General features: G+C 39.0%; 1 protein-coding gene across 1 annotated transcript in view; it reads right to left on the bottom strand.

Moving 5' to 3' along the window:
• Positions 1 to 15,610, bottom strand: part of LOC111144095 (solute carrier family 35 member F5) — a 93,654-nt gene extending 78,044 nt beyond the window's left edge. The window contains exon 1 of the mRNA XM_022498238.1: positions 15,256 to 15,610. The gene's annotated coding sequence lies outside the window, so the exon portion shown is untranslated. The remainder of the gene's footprint in view (positions 1 to 15,255) is intronic.
• Positions 15,611 to 15,871: the final 261 nt, after the last annotated feature.

Genomic DNA, 15,871 nt, shown 5'->3' on the forward strand with positions numbered 1-15,871 from the left:
GATTTTTAGAATGGTTCATGGACTTACCCAAGGTTATAAAGTTCATCAATTGAAAAAGCTAAGCTGAAAGTAGAACCCAGCCTCCCTAATTCCTCGTCCAGAGCTTCTTATATGTTGCTGTTCTCTACATATTTCCTTAGTTTTATGAAGCTTCTTTAATGAGATCTCAGTTACTGAACCATAACTCATTCACTGAAAATGAAATTCATCCCTACAATGTGTCAGGCAGTCTTCTATAACAAAGTCCCTGCCTTCGTGAGACTCACTTTTAGTGGAGTGACAGAAAAAGAATTAATAATGAAGGTTCTGCAGAAAGTATTACAGTAATGAAGTATGGCTTTAGTTCTTTGGTTAATAGGAATTTACGAAAGTGATTACACGTTTCTAAATAGAAAATATAAAACTGCCTGGAGTCTGAAGTCCTGATTCTGGCTCAACTCACATTCCTTTACTCCAGATGTTTAACTATACCTCAAAATTAGAAAACACTGGAAAAATTTAGCTTCTTCCCTGTCCTGAGGTTACGCTGTTTCCCTGAATTGAAAGATTTTAAGGAGAAAATTGCATCATAGGCCGTGGAATGCCTCAGACATGCTGGAGCCAAATTGTCTCTGTTCAAGATGGTAGAGTTACCCTTTTTTTTTTTTTAAGATTTTTTTTATTTATCTGAGAGAGAGCACATGCAGGGGAGAGAGGCAGAGAGAGAGAGAGAGAAGTAGACTCCTTGCTGAACACGGAGCCCAATGCAGGGCTCAATTTCAGGACCCCAGGATCATGACCTGAGCCAAAGGCAGACACTTAACTGACTGTGCCACCCAGGTGTCCCATTTTTTTAAATCCTAAAAAGAATAGTTGTTTCGGGGGGAAAATGCTATTTATTACCATTTTATAATCAACAATATCAACTGCTCCTAGGAAGCAGGAAAATAGCAATTACAGATACTGTTGCTTAAAGAAACAGTAACAGAGAGCTCCTTTTAGGAAAAAAAAAAAAACACTGAGCAATTTCAACAGATGTGAGAAAAGTCACACATGAAAAGAAACAAGCAAAAATAAGTAAGCAAACAAACTAGGTGAAAGAGCTTCTTCAGTCTTGAACAATTCCAGAGGTAAAGTGGTACTCTATTTGTCCCATCACCACCTCTGTGGAATGGGGCTACCTTCCAAAAAGGCAGAAGAGTGACCTAGGAACAAAGAAGCAGATCCAGACGTAAAGTTAATAGATCACAGAAACAAAGACCTCCCTACATTTCCACAGGGCTCAACTAACAGAGGCAAGTATGGTAAATGTTTTATACTAAATTGATTAGCAAATATCTTGGAACAAACTGAGAAAGAAATCTTCATTCCAGCTGTAAATCCAAAGATACTCCCTTGGACACTAGTTACTTAAATTTGCCAAGCATGGGATTTTTTCATTTACAAAAATGGACATGATATTAATAATAACTGCCTGTCTCATAGATAATGGAATAAAACACGTGGCACAGGATTAAGCAACCAATAACTTTTGTCATTAGCAATCACATCATCAACAATAATAAAACAGATTCACAGTAGGGAGTTGGATCATCCAAGCCACTGGAGAGCCACGCTAGGAATAGCTCCTGAAAACTTCACATAACTCAAAACATTCATAAGACATCCAGCCATCTCCCTTAAGAATAAACGTAACGGGGACGCCTGGGTGGCTCAGTTGGTTGGGCGGCTGCCTTCGGCTCAGGTCATGATCCCAGCGTCCTGGGATCGAGTCCCGCATCGGGCTCCTTGCTCAGCGGGGAGCTTGCTTCTCCCTCTGCCTCTGCCTACCACTCTGTCTGCCTGTGCTCATGCTCTCTCTCTCTCTCTAATAAATAAATAAAATCTTAAAAAAAAAAAAAAAAAAAAAAAAGAAAGTCCAAAAAAAAAAAAAAAAAAGAAGAATAAATGAAAGAACAAAAGTCTCAGTAAACATAAACCCACCCATGCTATTATAATGCATTCCTTACATCAAAGTTACTCTTTAATGAACAATAAACAATTTTTAGTGTGGGGTACTCATATTATTTCAACATACATATATAAAAGTAAGACTTCAGTAATATTTTATGGCTCACTGTTTCAAATTTGTTTATTGAAATTAGTGTGAAATTTAACTACACTGTTTATCCAAAGGCCACTTAATATCAGAGAGATGCTATTATAAGAAATGAGGCATAGGGGAATGTGTTATGTGATTTCAAGAGATATACTCTAAATAGAAAGGCAAACAGTAGAAACTGTAAACCCTGAAACATCTTGAATTTAAATGATTGGAATTTCTTTTACAAGTGTGAAGCCTATAAGAAGATACATTCTAACTGCAAAGAAACCTACAGAGGATTGTGAAATGATGACAAACAACCCCCACCACCATCACTCCCAAGACACTGCTGTGATGAAAAACACAAAGTGAGTGTGGGGGAGGGGAGTGATCCTACCAACTACTTGAGCAAAAGCCAAATTTCTAATTGAGATTTATGATTGCTCCTGCAAGATTTGGATTCCTGTGCTCACATTTCTACCTCATGAATCAGATGGAGCCCTACATAGGGACCTGGGTTCCAGATTCCACACTTAAAGCCAGGTCTTCGATCATCACATACTTGTCCAAAAATCACATGGAGTGGTAAAGCTTTATTGCCACAATTCTGATGTGAAAAACTGGGAAAGAGAGAGTTTTAATTTTGTTTTTTGATTTTTATTAGGAGGAGGGATTTCTTTTAGCTTATGATTCAGGCTTAAATCTTCAGTTTTTCCTATCTCAGTTTACAAAGTAGGATGTGAATGTATAATTCACATGGTAGTGAATTATATTCATGGGTAAGATCCTAAAAACCTCACGTAATTCAAAACTTGAATAATTCTAGATAGATTATTCCCCAGGAGAAACCAATATAATGTAAGGATTAGCATTCTCAGAATTCAGAAGCTTATTATATATATGCAGTGTATCTTAGAGCAAGTTTTTAGACACTTAAAAAAATACTTCAAAAAATATGTGGAAAAGGTTTACAAGGATAATGTATAGACTTTCTGCATACCTCTCACACAGTTTCCCCTATTGTTAAATGTTACCATGGTACATTTGCCTAAACTAAGAAATCAACGTGAACACTATTAACTAAACTCAAGTCTTTATTCATATTTCACTAGTTTTTCCATTAATGCTCCTTTTTTTAGTCCAAAATCCAATCCAATTTTAAGTACTTTTAAAAGTTATGGAAGAATTCATATTACAGTTGGCCCTTGATCAACATGGGTTTAAACTACATGGATCCACTTACATGCAGACTTTTTCTTGACAGAGAGAGAGAGCGAGCTCGGGGCCGGGGTCAGGGGGCCCAGGTACAAAAGGAGTGAGGGATAATCCCAAACAGGCTCCACCTCCAGCCAGAGCCTGACAGGGGACATGATACCATGACCCTGAGATCATGACCCAAGTCAAAATCCAGAGTCCAATGCTCAACCAAATGAGCCACCCAAGGGCCCCTATATGCAGTTTTTTAGACATAGGGGAATGTGTTATGTGATTTCAAGAGATACACTCTAAATAGAAAGGCAAACAGTAGAAACTGTAAACCCTGAAACATCTAAATACGGTACAGTATTATATATGTATTTTCTCTTTGTTATGATTTTCTTAATAACATTTTCTTTTCCCTAGCTTACTTCATTGTAATAATACAGTATATAATACTTAAAACGTACAAAATCTATGTCAGTTGACTATGTTATTAGTAAAGCTTCTGATCAACAGTATGCTATTAGTAAGTTTTGGAGGACTCAAAATTTCTCAGGGGATTTTTCAAATACAGGACCAACTGTATTTGAAATTTGTGTGAACTAGTAAGATTTTCGCAGTGCCTAGGTGCCTCAGCCAGTTAAGCATCTGCCTTTGGCTCAGGTCATGATCCCAGGGTCCCAGGATCCATGGCACAGGGTTCCCTGCCCACCAGGGAGTCTGTTTCTCCCTTTCCCTCCATCCCCCATCCCCACTCATGCTCTCTCCCTCTCTCTCGAATAAATAAATAAAATCTTTAAAACAAACTATTAACATCTTTCTGTCATGCTCTTTCAAATTTGTGAGATTAAAATTGGTATGAAATACAACTGTAGTTTACCCAAGACTTTCCACGAGGTTTAATGCAAGGATGGCAGAAGACTTAACCTACTACAGTAGCCCAAGCCAGTAGGTTCACTCTGGAATGGCAAGGGGAAGGGAGGAAATGTGTTGCACTGGGTTTCAGTGGAAATTTTCATTTGAAGAAAATCACTAGTAAGAAAATCCAGAAAACAATATTTGAATAAAATCAAGAATACTGAAAACAAGCGAACAAGCCAAAAACTAGATATGATGATGTTACAAGAAATGCTCAGAAAATTGCCTAGTCAGGCACTATTTTTTTTTTATAAAAATAGATTAAACTTCTACTGCAAAGAGCCTCCAAGCAAACTGTGTAACCACATATACTGCAAAGTATTCCCCATTTGCTGTTACTATTATTAAAATAAAAAGAGCCCTTAAAAATTAAAAGAAAAATGGGCAGTCAGTTTATAGCCAATAAGCATTTGAAAAATATTCAAACTCAGTTTCAAAGAATGCAAATTAAGCAGCAATGTACTTTTTTTCTAACTTATAAACCTGGTACTATTCCTGTAGAGTGTAGGCTAATGTGTAAAGAGCAAGGCACTCGCATACATTGTTAAAGGGACTAAAACTTGAAAAAACTTTTTAATGGCAACTTGGCAATATATGGGTTCAGTTACCTACTGCCGATTACTAAGCCTTTCCAAAATATAGTGGCTTAAATCCACACGAGTGTATTGTTTCTAACATTTCTCTGAGTTGACTATGAGGTCTCACTCATTACATAATGTTGTCCAGGGCAACTCACACAGCTGCACTCAGCTGGAATACTCTAGGCTTCCTTTCTTCTCCATGTGCTCCCCATCATTCAGGACATGAGCTCAAGGGTCCTTCATGTCAGCTGGATGCCAAGAAAGCAAAAATGGAAGCCGACAGACCTTTCAACGCCTACCCAGGTCTTGTAGCCCTCATTTACTAGAGCCCACCTGCACAGGCTCCTAAGAGCCGATGATGCCTATCTCTTTCCAGCTCCATGTTCAGTGATCTCCCATCAGTAGCTTGAAATCAGTCAGGATGGTAGTATTTACACCACAGAAATTGGCAAATGCTATAAATCAGGGCTTTTAGAAAAAGTTTTCAGAGCTGATTTTCCAGAACACTATTTCCTGAAAGTCACATAGCTTCACATCACCACATTCTTTAGGAAAATTATTTTATTCAGGTAAATCACAAGGCCATCCCAGGTTCCCTGTGGGAGGGGAAACAGACTCCATCCCTTAACCAGAGAATGAGCAAAGAATCTGTGGTTATATGTAATCCACCACAAATTGATCAAAAATTACTTATATCCTTTCCACGTGCAAAAACAAAACAACTCACCACCTTCCAAGATCCCTCAAAACCTCATCCCACGAAAGCATCAGACTCAAAGTTCAATATTTCATGATCTGTATCATGTCCAGATACAGGTGCAGCAACTCTGGATCTGGAGAACCGTGTTTTCTGCCCCTCCATTACTCCCACTCATTCTCCCCCTCCCCCAGGCATGGAATGGTAAGAAAGGGACAGGAAACCTACAATGGATACTCCCTTTCAATAACAGGGAGATAGTAGCTCTGAAATATACCCAGACACATGCTGTTAGATTCTATTCTCCCATGACTGGGGGCCCAGCTGGGGCTAGAACATCCAAAATGACATCTCATCCTCCTAGACTTTTCTGGGTGACCTGTCTTCATTCAGGAGTCTGGCCCAAAGTTCTTTACAGCATGGTAGCTGACTTCCAAAGAGCAAAGGTAAAGAAACTTGCAGGTTTCTTAAAGGCTGGGAGTAGCCTGGAATAGCATCATCATACCAACCTAGTTTGGTATCATCACATTTACCTAGCGATGCCAGATTTTGAAAAAAAAAAAAACCAAAACAAAACAAAACACACACACACACACACACACACACGAACAAAAAAAAAGGATGCCCAGTTAAATTTGAGTATCAGATAAATAATAATTTTAGTATGAGTATATCCCTTTCTTTTCTCTTTGTAGTTGACATTCTAATTTTATTGGGCATCTTTAATTTTTTTCTGGTGATCCTACTTTTACCACATTCTGAAAGTTGAAGCAAGTCATTCAAAGATAAGGGAAGGAGACATCACCGTTTAGTGAATAAGTGGCTTGCTCATAAAGAGAAGGAAGAAGTTAATGACGACCATTTTGCAGACTACCACACTATAACAAAAGACTTGAAAATGTGTATCAGTATAACCAATAATTCTATCTCTAGGGATTGTTCTGAGAATGTGATTAAAGACATGCCAGGTGTTTAGCAATACAAATGTTGATTGTAGAATTACTTGTAAATGGTGAAAAACAGGAAGTAACATAGATGTACAAAGACAAAAAATAAGTATATTTATTGAGCTCCTAATATGTGCAAGACACTGTGTTGAACCCTTAAAATATACTAAACAACACAGAAAATCTCTTAGAGACTAAGAGTCTCTTAGATACTAAAGGGGTAAGATTCACATTCAATAGATAATAATACATTTAAATAATTGACTGTAAGTGTGCTAATTACTAAAAAGAGAACTACTGGGCACTATGGAATCACCAAGGAATGAATTTTATTGGAGGCTGGTTTAGGAGAAAGGATAGGAAATAATGGGAAAGGTTGAGGGAAGAAAATATTAGGAAGAGTGAATAGCAGAAGTATTCTAAATGTATATATTTAGGTGATCATAATAAAGAATTAGGGATGAGATGCTCATTAAACATTCAAGTGGAGACGCCAAATTTTGTTTAGATAGGGATCCTAGGAAGGGTCAAATCTGAATACATATATTTTTTGTTTTTTTTTGTTTTTAAGATTTTTATTTATTTGACAGACAGAGAGAGTAAAAGCAGGGGGAGCAGCAGAGGGAGGGGGAGAAAGAGACTCCCCACTGAGCAGGGAGCCCAATGTGGGGCTCGATCCCAGGACCCTGAGATCATGACCTGAGCTGAAGGCAGACGCTTCCAGCATCCTGAATATATGTATTTGGGAGTCACCAGCCTACAGTCAACAGGCAGTTAAATAAAAAGAACATCAGGGAAGTGGGTTATCATCAAAGCCCAAAAAAGAGAGTTTCAAGAAGAGAGTGGCCACTTGGGAGAACTGACACTAAGACACTGAGTAGGTTGAAGGCAAAAAGTGACCATTGCATTTGGTGACATGGAGGTAACTGATGCCATTTCACATGTATAGGGGAGGACAAAGATCTAACCGAAATGGACTGAGGAAAGGTGATGGAATGAGGAAACCATTCATTTAAGAAGTTTTGTGGTGAGGGAGCAAGAGAACAGGGCAGCAACTAGACGGGAAAGGGTGGGGGGGGTTAGGAGTTGGTTTGTTGGCTGATGGGAAAAAACCCCAAGAGAGAGAAATCAATAATGCAGGACAGAGGGATCTATTTGTAGGAGAAAAGTCCTAGGGAAGGTGAAAGAGGATGAACAGCAGAAGTGGGAAGGGTTCCCAGAGCTCCAGAGTTCAAGGAAAGGGTTGACTTTAGCAAGAAGCAGGGATATTTCCTCCTATAAGTAGCAGATGTATGAAGAGTGGGCCCTGATTCAAGAGGCTGCAGGGATACAGTGGGAGGAAGAGGAGAAATTGCCTGTTTGCTTCTATTTCAGATGAAGCGTTGAATCAAGGTCATCTGTAAGAAGGAAAGGGAGGGAGGGGGAGATTAAAAACATATTCTCCAAGTGTACTTTACATATAATGTTGATCACACTTTTCAAAGTTCTATATGTACAGACTCTCACTTACCCAATAAACTCTACAGTTTCTTGACATCTCAAATAAGAAAAAGAGCAAAGTGGGAACCATTATAAATCAAAAACAATAGCCCACCAATCAAGACAAATTTATTGGATACTTTTATTTAAATGCCTTAGAAGAATTTAATAATCATGTATTAAAATTCCCCTGTGTCAATTTAGCAATCAAGAGAATTCCTAAGTCATAGAAGAAGTGCACATCAAAGTATTGTTCAGAGTCATGCCTATTAGTCAGAGTTAACAGAGGCCCAACTGATGTCTGCTTTTGTGCCTTTACCAATGCATTAAATTGCTTATTTCCATATTAGCGAACAGATTAAAGGAGTGATTGGATGATGCATTTATCATCTGCATGACAAAAGCAGGCTGTCCAAGCAGGCTGTCCATGAGTAGACACTTGTGAGGTAAAGTCAATGAGATAAAATGCAATACACTGCTGTAAATCACATCAACTACTTAAATTGACAATAGGAGTTCACACTCCTGGGAGTGTTTTTTCAGAAGCTATTAGAAAAAAAAATGAAATTTGAGCAGAGCTTTTGGGTCATCAGTGCTCTATATTTAGAATCTTCAAATAATCATAGATTCTAGCACTTTGTCACCAAAAGAGAAATAAAACGGGGTTACCTCCCTTTTCACTGCTTTTTTTCTTTTTCATTGAATACAGCAGAAGTTTCTGTGATGGGACAAATCCTATTCTGAGGCTTAAAAATAGGTCTTACACTTTTCAGATGAGGTTAGAAGTACATTATGATAATTAAAACATAAAAGTAATATTGTTCACAATGCAATACAAATTTTGAAAAGAGCAAATATTTATTGAGCACTATGTACAAAGCACTGTTCTTTGTACCTGGGGTGTGCATTATCTTACATAATCTTCAAAACTCCTAAAACATCTTTATGAGGCAGGTTCTATCACTGTCTACATTTTACAAAAGAGAAAACTATGGTTGGTCAGATGCATTTATAATAAAGACTTACAGATGTTGTATACTTGTTTTGTGCCAGGTGTATCACTGTGTTTAGGGGATTTTGTGTCTCAAAAATTAATGAGATCCCCAACTCACAACCTCCTGGAGGAGATAGATGGGCAAGCAGATGACTAGACTTTCAATGTGGCATGTTTTGTGAGAAGATGAATAATTGAGTGTCCTTGGAGCTGGAGCTTGAAGGATGAGCAGCAGTTGGGAGAAAGGCAGAGGAAACAGGTGCAAGTGGTACAATTGGGACGAGGTTCTAGATGCACAGGAAACGGAGTTCAGCATAGCTTATGGAGGAAGTACAAGTTAGGGAACGGCAGGAAATAAAGTTGGAGAATAGGTGGAAGAAGATTGGGAGGGTCTTGTATGAAGTGGAAGAGCTTGGAATAGATTCTGTAAGCACCATGGAGCATCAGAGACACAGGCGTTGGATCAGCACCTAATCCTGAGACAGGATCAGCTTTGAGTTTCAGGAAGACAAGCCTGGCACCAGTCTGTGATGCTCACTGAACGTGAGAGACGGGGAGCCTGGAGAAAACTGGATGAAGTTAATGTCCAGGTACAAAAGGATGAGGGCCAGAAATAAAGTGGAGAAGCCACATGTATGGTGTGTTTCTGAGCAAAGATATTGAACTTTGAAATTTAGTTACCTAAAATTGGAAATTGTCACAATATATCAGTACTTATGGATTGATGCTGGCAATTACCAGACTATGTCACTGGAAGGTTTATCAAACTGAACAACTACATCATGACTACCCCTTCGTAGATAGTAAGCATTAGATGCCACCCCATTGAAAGACGAATTCTGATTTCAGGTATGTTAAAATGTGTGTTTAGAATGGATGCAATGGGAACACTGTGTTAAAAATACATCCTATAGGGGTGCCTGGGTGGCTCAGTGGGTTAAAGCCTCTGCCTTCAGCCCAGGTCATGATCCCAGGGTCCTGGGATCGAGCCCCACATCAGGATCTCTGCTCAGCAGGGAGTCTGCTTCCTCCTTTCTCTCTGCCTGCCTCTCTGCCTGCTTGTGATCTCTGTCTGCCATATAAATAAATAAAATCTTTAAAAAAATACATCCTATATCCAACCACATATCTCCCTTCTTCTAGTCCCCCATTCTGGTCCAAGCAAACATCAATCATCTCTTTACCAGATGATGACAGTAACCTCCTAACAGGTCCTTCTGCTTCTTCTCTTAACATCTCCTCTTCTCTCCTAAAGCCCTTTCTTCTCAACAGGGTAGCTAGGGGCAAATCATGTCATTCCTCTGTTCAAGATCCCCAGTGGGGGTGCCCGGCTAGCTCAGTTGGCAGAGCACGTGGTCTCCAGTGGGACTCTTGGTCTCCGGGTCATGAGTGTAAGCCCCCACTCCCCAAAAATCCCCAGTGGCTTCTCCTCTCACTCAGAGAAAAAATCCAATCCCCAATCAGAGGCTACAAGGCCCCTTAGGACTGATCCCTCCGTAGCTCTCACCCCCATCAACCCACCTCCTGCTCCTCTTGCTTTGCTTCCTCCAGTCCAGACAAATGGGCCTCCTCCAACATCACACAAGGGTTTCTGGGTTGGGCAGTTGGTACCTGCTGCTTCCTCTGCAAGACCTCCTCTTCTCCTGGGTATCTGCAAGGCACATTCTAAAGTCTTTCACAACATGCCACCTTTTTACAAGGCCTCCTTTGCCTTCCCTTGTCTAAAATATCTCTCACCCCCCACCCCCAAACTCTTGGTAGTCCCAATCTGCCTCCCTGCTTTATTTATTAAGTTAGCCCTTACCACTATGTAGTATAGCAACTGTGTTACAGGCTTATCCCCATAGCTGTCTAGAATGTGACTGAAGAGTCCGCTCCTGGTTCAAAACCTACGGGTGATTTTTCAGGCCTGACCAGAGGCGATTTCAAAGGCTCTAACCCGGCAGGCTCCCAGGGAAAACCTGCTGTTCCTGCAGCAGACTTGGTTCACAGCTAGTGCTTTGGGGTTTCTGAAGGGAGGTGCAGGCAGGGGCCCAGGGCCCCTGGCCAGACATGCTCCTTCACAGATCTGCACATCTAGCCCAGGGCCTTCATTCTTATCTTTCTCTATATGATGCCTCGGGCACAGAGTTTCACAGGGCTTCTGCTGAATCTTCCTAATGGGGCCTGGGAGAGGGGAGAGCAAATTTTGAAGACACTTTTCCCCACTCTGACTCAGTACCCAGTACCCAGTATTGTTTCACTCCTAGCCCTCCCCAACCTTGCCATCTTCTCTCCATCCCCGCAAGCCCCTGCTTCAATCCCAGAATCCACGAACCTATCAAAGACTCTTACTGGTGTGCCATTTAGTGAGGGAAATGAAAGAGGAGGGAGTCTGTACTTGCCCCGGCTTTAGATTCCTGCTTACTCCATCACAGTAAGGGATTTAAAGGCTTAAATCTGATTTTTGGCTTGTTGCTTTAAACAGCTATGCTGACCCCTTTTTTTCTCTCCCAGCTCAGCAAGCTTTCTGAATTGGAAAGTTATTAATTATTGATTTAATGTCTTTAATAGTTATAGGCCTATTCAGGTGGTTGGACATTTTGTTTGTTGTTTGTTTGTTTGTTTGTTTTCCTGCTCTATCTCCAACAACTAGAAAAATACTTGGCACCCATTAGGTGCTCAGTAGATTTTTAAAATAAGTTAATAAGAATCTTAAATTCTTGGAACAGAATAGATTCTATTATAATAGATTAAGGTTTCAGAGTAACTTTGGTATTTTTATTGCCTGCAGCTTTATTTCCTCTTTAAACCACAGAATTATAGCTAACAAAGTTAATATTAGGTAAATTTTTAAAAAACAGAATAGATAATATTTTGTCTGGGGCAGAACACAGGAAGAAACACTACAAACTGACATTCAAAAAGAGATCCTATATCTTAGATCCTTGTGTTTTATTTGTTTTTAGTTCTCCATCTGAAGGTCTTATGTAGATGGAAACAAAATTCTACTGTCTGGTATGCACGTCGCTTTTCCATAAGCGTTTTAAAATATCAACAGAGAAATGGAAAGCAAACTAGGGAAGAATTCTAAGAAAACTAGCGACATTTGGAATGCTGGAAGCTTTCAACCAATTGTTATTGTTGTTCCAGTTAAAGAGATTTGTTTCCGTAGTACTCTTGTACTCTCTATTTAAGAGAGAGGAAACAAATACAGATAAACTGCGAAGCCAGCCATCTTGTACAAGAGGTTGCTGAGCTGTCCCAAGGCTCAGGCTGTCTTGGTCTAGAAGAATTCAACTTCAGGGGATATTCTTAAAGGACGCTTATCTACTAAACTCCAGGCTGCTACAAACTGAGGGACTTCAGGACTTACATGCTCCAAATGAAGCCTTTGTATACTGTTGATATATCAATCCAGACATTCCCTGCTTCTTCCTACCCTACTTTGTTCTGAGCAAGAACAGAGTGGTAAGAGAGCACCTGACAAGACCTCTCTTAGTATACGTTGTGGGTCAATGACAGAATCATCAATGACCAAATTACCCTTCATCCTCTGTTTCCCTTGAAATGTGTCCCAATAATTTTATGCCACCTCGAAGCATCCTAAAGTTTGCCCCCAGTAAGGTACATTCACCAATCAGTATTCCAGGACTTTTACTTCCCCATTGCACATTATAAATTTTTGGCTTAGGATCCTATAATGTTTTCTACTAAGCTGAAAAACTAAATCACAAGAACGAATGGGCAAGAATGGTTTAAAATATTGCCTCACCTGAGTAATAAGTTGTCTCTATTCCTACCACGTCCAAATGCAACCAACTGAGGTTGCAGTTATGAACAATAGGTATCTCCTGCTTTCTAATACTTAGCCCATGGCTGACATCCCCAGTCCTTTCTTGTTGACTTGCCATTGGAGGAAAGATTGCATTACATGCTTGGATTGACCAGTGAGAGAAGGGTCAAGGGCCAGGTTCACTGATATCCTACTAGTTCTGCAAGAATTCTAAATGTCACCTATCAGAGAAAGTGAGTGGAGGTTCTGGAGGAAGGACTTTTGATCTGTTTATCATTCCACTGTATATCACCTTGGCCGGAGGTAAATTCTATGATACTTGCACTATTGTCAGAAGATTAATTTATCTCAGAAATGAGGAGATGCTCAGGGGACCTAAGTCTATCCATCCTGTACCTAGAAACTTAGTTCACTTTATGTGTTATATTCTTTTTGTTTTTTGTTTGATTCGATTTAGCTAAAAAGAAGATGGCTTGAATAGACATTTCTCTAAAGCAGATATACAAATGGCCAAAAGCATGTAAAAGGATGTTCAAAATCATTAGTCATCTAGAAAATGCAAATTAAAACTATAATGAAGTACCACTTTATACCCTAGGATTCCTAAAATAAAAGATAAGAAAATAACCATTCTTGGTGAGGGTGTCAAGAAATTCCAACCCTCATACACTGCTTGATAAGAATGTAATATGATGCAGCCACTTAGGAAAATAGTCTGGAAGTTCTTCAAAACGTTACCCATAGAGTTATTATATGAACCTGCAATTCTACTCATAAGTATGTAACCGAAGAATTGAAAACATATGTTCACACAAAAACTTTTACATGAGTCTTCACAGCACCATTATTCATAACAGCCAAAAAAGCAAAAATAAATGAAATACCTATCAATGGATGAAAGGAGAAATATGCATAAAATGAAATACTATTCAGCTATAAAAAGGAATGAAATACTAATACGTGAATAAAACTTGAAAACTTATGTTAAGTGAAAGAAGCCAGACTCAACAAGGCCACATATTGTATGGCTCCATTTGTATGAAATGTCCAGAATAGGCAAATCCACAGAGAGAGAGAACAGATTAGTGGTCTCCAGGGGCTGGGTTGGGGGAGGAGTGGGGAGTGACTGCTAATAGGTGAAGAGTTTCTTTTGGGGGTGATGAAAATTTTCTAATCTTAAATTGTGATGATGGTTGCAAAACTCTGTGAATATATTGAAACTATGGATCTGTATTTCTTAAATAAGTGAATTATGTCTTAATAAAACTATTTAAAAATAAAACAGAAGGCAGTTTATTTAAATATTAGATGGATGTGATATTATTATGATTATTATTATTATTATTTACTTCACAAACCCATGACAAAAACCTTAAAGAGGAAAAGGCAAACCACCTCGTGTGTAGGGCTAGACTATTAACACGAAGAATGAACCTCTTAGTAGTGTGTCAGCAGTTAAGAAAAGAAAGCGGCTTTTGAGAGGAGACCCCGACCCTGTTGGGGCCATAAACAGATATGGTGTCCCTGGGGCATTTTAAGGCAAACATGGAGCTAGTTAGCTGCATTTGTATATGCATATTTCCATTATGGTAGTCAGACCTCTAAATTATCCAAATTAGAGATTGCAATCTTTCAGAATTTGGGACTACCGATGGTGATCAGCTTGTCCTGGTTTATCTAGAACTTTATAGGTTTTGGCACTGAAATCCCCACATCAACCCAATCAGTGCCAGGCAAATTAGGACTACCAGCTAGAGCACATGGCCCATGGAAAGCTGCTATCGTAATAAGCTGTAATAAGTAGGCCACAGTGGGAAGAAATTATTATAATTTCTTTTGCTACAAAAAATGGACTCCCTTCTCCCCCCCACCCCATCCCACCCTGGAGTCCTGGGGCTCACTGCTGCCCTTCCCCACCTTGGGAAAATGACCAGAGTACAGAAACAATCCAAGACAGCAAATCATAATTCAAGTTTAAAAGCACCAGAAACCACTGGTAGAATTCTGTGTCACATATCAGAGTCATACTAGAAACCCACAGGGAAATTTATGGTATAAATAGAATGCTTGCCAACAAGCAGAACCAAATATATCACAAATTCTAACCTGAAATTAAAACTATTGATAAAAGGTGTTCATTAATGAGGGCCTTTCAAACTGCTAAATGTTTCCCTAGCTAAAAATTCCCTAGAAGCTAATCATAGCTCTCTGAAGAATCCTTTTAACAGAATTTATGAACACTGTCTGAACTAAAATCTGACCTACAAAATGAGGCAATATAATATTAAATAATTATCATCAAAATTAAACTACTTATATTCTCCAGGGAAGAAATAACATCCATTCATAATCAATAATCAACATTTAAGAAAACACATAGTTCCTTTTGCAATGAGAAACATTAACGTTTTGAGTTTGTGAAGCCTCAGAAGAAAAAAACCCCAGCCATCTGAAAATAGGTACAAAACAAACTGTCTGGGGGATTTTATTTAGAACCATACATATTAAACAAAACACTGTGAAGGATATGAGGAAATAGCAGAAAAGTTTTATGCAAAAGAAAGAGTAAGTTTCAAGACCAAAACCAATGATGTTGGCCTACCCGGACAGTCTCTTAGCTTCTGTGTAGTTCATCCAAGTGATGTCCTAGGATCAGCTGAAACAGGCTGTTTTACAAAAATAAACTAATACAAAAAACTTTGCTCCACTATTCATGCACAGAAGATAATTACAATGAAAGATGTAATGCCAGAGTCTTCTTTTCACATGATGACCTCGTGGTTTCTTATTTGTTACACATAAAAAAGGCATCTGACCAAAAATGACTCAATTTGTTAAACGGTTTATAAATTTGTTAAAAGGAGGAGAAATACTCCCTCTTTCTTTCTTTCTTTCTTTCTTTCTTTTCTTTCTTTCTTCTTTCCTTCTTTTTTTTTCTTTCCTTCCTATTTATCTATTTATCTACTATCTTGACTTTATATAAGACTGTATGTGTGTGTGTGTGTGTGTGTGTTTTACAACTTGACAGAGGCCAAAGTCATTCCCATTGTTTTGGAAGCCAAACACATGTTTGTTACTCAATTGATAAATTCCACATGACAATCATAGGATTTGTTGGTTGTTTTTTCCAAGGTGTCACTCCACCATTGCTTCTTCTCCCCGACCTTAAAACTGCTCAGCTTCAGTGTCGCCCACTTCCTCAGCAAGACACTTCTTTG

The sequence above is a fragment of the Enhydra lutris genome, unplaced genomic scaffold (assembly GCF_002288905.1).
Source record: "Enhydra lutris kenyoni isolate GAN:26980312 unplaced genomic scaffold, ASM228890v2 scaffoldscaffold1, whole genome shotgun sequence".
NCBI classification, from domain to species: Eukaryota; Metazoa; Chordata; class Mammalia; order Carnivora; family Mustelidae; genus Enhydra; species Enhydra lutris.